This window comes from Petaurus breviceps, unplaced genomic scaffold (genome assembly GCF_028583685.1).
Source record: "Petaurus breviceps papuanus isolate PSGF00001 unplaced genomic scaffold, PetGlider_PUasm1.0 90779, whole genome shotgun sequence".
NCBI lineage: Eukaryota > Metazoa > Chordata > Mammalia > Diprotodontia > Petauridae > Petaurus > Petaurus breviceps.
The window spans coordinates 2,783,232-2,789,428 of NW_027187344.1; the positions used below are offsets into that span (position 1 = coordinate 2,783,232).

Sequence of the window (6,197 nt, forward strand, 5' to 3'; positions counted from 1 at the left end):
TTTCATTTTTGTCTCTGTATTCTCAGAGTGCTTGGATCTTAGATGTAGGGATGCGATTTCATTGGTATGGGAGCTCTCTTGTGAGTCAGCTCCCTCTACTGATGCAAGGCAGCATTGTCTCTGCAACTTATAGATGGAAGAAACTGTCTGGAGCACTAAGGGGGACAATGACTGCCCTAAGGTCACACAGCCATTATGTGCCGGGAACCCTGAATCCAGATCTTCCTAACTTCCAGCCCAGCTTTCTCCACTGTACAGCGTGCTGGCAAATAATAGGTACATTATAAAGGTTTTCATTGATTGATCCATCTTCTCTGCGTTGCAATAGTGAAGGCAGGAAGTTTATACTATAAGAGTATATATTGGAGGTGGTAGCAGTAGAAAGTCTCCTAACAGGCCTTTCTTCCTGGATTCTCTCTAATCTACTTTTCAAGCAATTCCAGAATATTCTTATGCACAAATCTAGTAATGTCCCTCCCCTGCTCAAAAATCTTCAGTGGCTCTCTATTTCCTAGTGTATGAAATTCAAACTCTTTTGTCTGCCTGCCTAGGCTGGTGCTATCTTACCTTTTCATCCTTATCTTGTACAACTGCCCTTCATACATTTTGCATTTCAGCTAAATTGTGCCACTCCACCCAATCTCTTATTTTCCCCACACTCCCAAAATATGTTCCTACATCCTTATTCCCTTTGTTCACACTGTTCCCTAGGTCTGTCCTCTTTCCCTGTTTTTACCTATTAAGTTCATGCTATAAAATTCCACACAAATGTCACTTCTTTTGGGAAGCCTTCTCTGCTCCCCAGTGTTCCCCATAGCCTTCACGTGGCAAATTGTATGTATCTCTTGTGCATTTATATATTATTACTTTATTTATATATTACTATCTTTATGTGCTGACTTTTTTTTTTGGTGGAAGGAACCAAAGCTGTGACAAATTTCCTTCACCAAAGTAGACTAGCAAGTCATCCATAATTTATAGTCTGAGAGAGCTGCCTAGAGACCTAAGAGGTTGAGTTTCCCCAGGTGACTTGCCCAAGTAAGTCTCAAAGGCAGAACTTGATCCCAGACCTTCCTAATTCCAAGCATCTTTACCCCTACCCTGCCCCCCCCCCCCCACACACACACACATCACCACATGGTCTCTCAATCTTTGGTGTATGACTGTCTTGGGTTACTGAGCTCCTCTAGTGTGCTGATCCCTGTGGCAGTTACAGTGGGTAAGATAGAAAATGACAAACCACTCCTGTCCTCAAGGCTCTTGCAAACTAGCCAGGGAAATATATGAATGAAACCATTAGAGAAGAGTCCTGTGCCAAACAACATGTAGTACCAACTCTGAAAGTAAGAGCTGATTTATATTCTATCCATTTATTGGATGGGTGGAGTTTCCTTTTCATTTTCTTCTCAGAATGAAGCCAAAGGCAAAAGAAAAGTATCTGTACTAGCTATGGGAGGAGGGGAGAGGCCATCCAAACACTCCTGGAAGGAACAAGATATTTGCAGAAAGTAGGTAGTGAGGCTTCTACTTCTAGTGAACACCAAATGGCGGGTGACACCGGTGCTGCAGGAGGCGTGGGAGGCCCTGGAGGCCCCAGAGTCAGAGGCCGGGGAGGCTTCCACGGTGGCTTCGGCAGTGGGGGCCCAGGCTGGGGCTGTGGTCAGGGCCATGGCTGTGGCAGCGGGGCCCTAGGGAGGAAAGGCCGAAGACAAGGAGTGGGCTCCTGTCACTAAGCTGGGCCGGCTAGTCAAGGACATGAAGATCAAGTCTTTGGAAGAGATCTATCTTTTCTCACTTCCTATCAAGGAGTCTGAGATCATAGATTTCTTCCTGGGATCTTCACTGAAAGATAAGGTTCTGAAGATCATGCCTGTTCAGAAACAAAATAGAGCTGGACAGTGTACCAGGTTCAAGGCTTTTGTAGCCATTGGTGACTACAATGGCCATGTTGGTCGGGGTGTCAAGTGACCCAAGGAAGTGGACACAGCTATTCGTGGTGCTATTATTCTGGACAAGCTGCCCTGTGAGACGTGGCTACTGGAGGAACAAGATTGGCAAGCCTCACACAGGACCCTGCAAGGTCATTGGGCAATGTGGGTCAGTTCTGGTGTGCCTGATCCCCGCCCCTAGAGGCACTGGCATTGTCTCAGCTCCTGTGCCTAAGAAGCTCCTGATGACGGCTGGAACCGATAACTACTACACTTCTGCCACTCTGGGCAACTTCGCCAAAGCTACCTTTGATGCCATCTCCAAAACATACAGCTATCTAACTCCAGACCTACGGAAGGAGACTGTGTTCACTAAGTCTCCTTATCAGGAATTCACCAACCATCTTGTGAAGACTCACACTCAAGTGTCTGTCCAGAGGACCCAGGCAGCTGCTGTGGCAACCACATAGATGTTTTTTATAAACAAATAAATTGAACTATGCCTGCTAAAAAAAAAAAAAGTAGGTGGTAAGGAGGGAGGGAGAGACTAGGAATTAGAGGTCAATAGAAGCAAAGGGTGGGAACTTTTTTCTCTATACCCTGTCTGAAATGGGAGCCAGAGTCCCCTGGCATGGAATCTTCTTCCAGGAAGGCAGGTTAGCACTTGGACCAAATGTATTAGCTATTTCAGGACCCTGGGCAGGAGGGGGTTGGCATTTAGGGGGCAACCACTGAAGTATGAGAGGAAATTCATTTCAAGTGTGTCCTCTCTGGTACCCTCACTCAACTGTGTTCTTTGGCTTGTGCCAGAGATTCTATCACTTGTTCTTACCAGGGACCTGACCCCAGCAGATTTGCCTTGGCCACTGAGCCCTTTGTGTCTAGCTGCTGGTCACTAGAATTTACTGCTGTGGTCTAAAGCAGAAGAAAGGCTCAGTCACTGCCATGTCAACCTTTTTGAAAGGCAATTTATAATTACATAAATAAAGTAACTAAAATACCCATATCCCTTTGACCCAGAACTTTCACTGCTAGACACATATCCCAAGAAGGTCATTGATAAAAAGAAAAGCCCCACATGGAACAAGATGTTTGTAGTAGCATTTTTATGATAGCAAAGACCTGGGAATAATGTAGATGCTCAGTGATTGAGGATGTGGGTGAATATAGTGGAATATACTGTGCCACAAGAAAAGACAAATATGACAAATACAGAGAGTCATGGAAACATACAAATGGATGCAGAGCGAATTAAGCAGAGACAAGAAAATGGCATACACAATGATTATAACAATGGAAATGGAAAGAACAGCAACTCCAAAACAATAGAAAGGGAACATTGCAAAATTACAAAGAAGTTTAGCCCCAAAGAAGACATATGAGAAGACACCTCCCCCTCCTTTGCAAAGGTGGGAAATCTAGTCAAGTGAACAAGCATTTACTGATCATCTGCTATATGCTAGGCATTATGCTATGTGCTCCAGACATAAAGAAAGGCAAAAACAAAAAAAAACAGTCCTTGCTTTCAAGGAGCCTACGATTTACGGGAGGAGACAACATGCAAATAACTATGAAGGAACAAGATATGTGTGTGTATGTATATACACACACACACTATATATATATATATATATGTATGTATGTGTGTATATATATTTACATATATCTATATCTATCTTATCTATCTGTCTATCTATACCAGATAAACTGGAGATCATGTGAGAAGGAAGGCTCTAGCATTGAGTGGGGCTAGGGAAAGGCTTCTGCCAAATGGTGGGATTTTATCTGAGCCTTGAAGCCAGGGAAGCTAGGAAGGGAAAATGAGGGCCAGAGAATTCCAGGCGTGGAGGAGAGCAAGAGAAAATGCCTGGAGTTGGGAGGTAGAGTACTGGTATTGAGGAACAGCAAGGAAGCCACTGTCACTGGATCCAAGAGTACATAGTGGGAAAAGGAGTTAACCATTGCCAGGTTCTGGAGGCTTTTAAAAGCCAAACATCAAATTTTATACTTGATCCTGGAGGTAAGAGGGTGGTCTCTGCATGAATATCTCCAATAAGGGAACACTTCCTGCCTCCTGAGGTTGTGAATTACACTTTTAGGCAGCTCTAACTGCTACTTTGGGATCCACACTAAATGTGCCTCTTTGCATATATTAATTGTCACTCCTTGTTCTGCCCTCTGGAACCATGCAAAACAAGAATAAACCCTTTTTCACACAGAAGTCCTTCAGATCATTGAAGGATTATGCATTGCACCAAGTCTTCTCTGTTCAGCCTCTCAAGTGACTCATTTTAAGTGTACATAGTTTATTTCAGTTTACTATTGTTTAAAGATAAATGCATGACAATTTTAAAGTAGCTCCAGCTTTCAATAAATAAACTATGTAATAATGATAGGTAGAATTTAGAAAATATTTGCAAAGTACTTTACAAATATTTTCTCATTTTATCCTGACAACAATCCAGAGAGGTAAGTGCTATTATTATCCCCATTTTATAGATGAAGATACTGAGGGTCAAGAAGGTAGTAAGTGTCTGAGGCCAGATGTAAATTCAAATCTTGACTCCAGTATTTTCCATCATGCAAACTTTGATACTGAGAAAAGGGGATAAAATCATATTCAAGTACAGGATAGTGGGCACATGACTAGGTGTTCCTGTAAACAATGCTTACAGCCTAGCAAGTGGTCTGCAACTTCAACGTGATTCCAGAGTGTGATAAAGCAGATTAAAAAAAAACACTTACTTGCAATAGTTATAATAGCTGACATTTGGATATTGCATGGGTCAGTATCAATAGACATTTACTAAGCATTTATTATGTTCCAGAGAGTGTGCTAAATTCTGAGAATGGAAATAAGAAAAAGACAGTCATTGCTCTCAAGGATCTTACAATCTAATTAAGGAAAATAATACACAAAGAAAGCTAAAAAGACCAGGGAGGCCTCCCCAGTATCCAGGGATGCGGGTATGATGTGCCTGGGGTCAAAACTAGGTAGAAAGTGAAAGCAAATGAAAAATTTACCTGGAAAATTCTGAGTCCTCTGAAAAGGAAGGTTCTGGGAGCTTAATGCACCACCCTCCAGGCCTCTAATCATCTGGGAGAGGTACCTGAGGATGCCAAGGCAGTGCTGAATACCACTAGCCGAGTCAGTCTGCATGGTGATGAGATTCCAGATGACCAGCTTATACTAGGGAAGGCATAATGTTCCCAGTTGAAACCAAGCAGAGCAGCTGATGGAAAGTGGATAGCCGGACATTTATATAACACCTTAAGGTGAACAAAGTACTTTTCATATCTTCTTTCCCTTTATTCTTAAAACAACACTGTGAGGTAGCTGTTATTATTATACCCATTTTCCAGATGAGGAAAGTGTAGCAGCAAGCACCCCAACCGTCCTCAGGGTTTGCAGCTACCACAGGTTCTTGGATCTGCTTTGTTCAAGGAAAGCAACTCAAAATGGGTTAACAAGCTTACTTTAATCAGTCAGACCATATATCGTTTACCTTGTTCAGGGGAAAAAGGTCAGCACCCCAAACTTCAAAGCATACAGGCAGAATTATCAAGACAGAAACAGATCAAGTAGACAGATTTCCAAACTGTCCAACCATTACATCCATACCCAGTCAACAGCTTCCCAGAATTCAGATTAAATCACAGAACACTTCTCAAAGTGAGTCCCAAAACAAAGCTACACATCAGGGCTTATATAGCCTTCTCCTGGCTCAGAGAATGTAACAACCTTATTGACCCACTGGCCAATCAAAAAGTATCTACTGAAAAACAAGCCTCCCTCCCCAGGCTTCTGGTGCACTTTAGCCTAGGGGCAGGGAAGATCTTCCAAATTTGCATTCCCATTACAGAAAGTGAGGCTCAGAACAGTTACTCATGGGTTTCAAAACTATTAAGTGTCTGAGACAGGATTTGAATAGAGGCATTTAAGACTCCAAGTCCAGTACTTTTTTTGCCAGTAGGCCCAGCCCTTACCAACAGAGGCTGTGAAGAGCACAAGAGGTTTCTGTCCTGGTCAGGCCACAATTGAAGTACTGTGTTCTGTTCTGTCCAGCATCTTTTAAGGAAGACATCAAATAGCTAAAGCAGTCACATTGGTAAGAGCCCACTGAAAAGCAGTCAGCCAGTTTTTCCTGGGATACCTATTGTGATGGGGAGCTCACTAGTGGAGTCAGAAGACCCAGGTTCAAATCCCAACTTTAATGCTCACTCTCTCTGTGATGACCTTGAACAAGTCAGCTTTCCTCTGTGGGTTCC

General features: G+C 43.0%; 1 pseudogene; it reads left to right on the forward strand.

Annotated features, from left to right (window-relative positions):
- The first annotated feature begins 1,544 nt into the window (after positions 1–1,544).
- LOC138147226 (small ribosomal subunit protein uS5-like) lies at positions 1,545–2,398 on the forward strand (annotated as a pseudogene).
- The last annotated feature ends 3,799 nt before the right edge of the window (positions 2,399–6,197 follow it).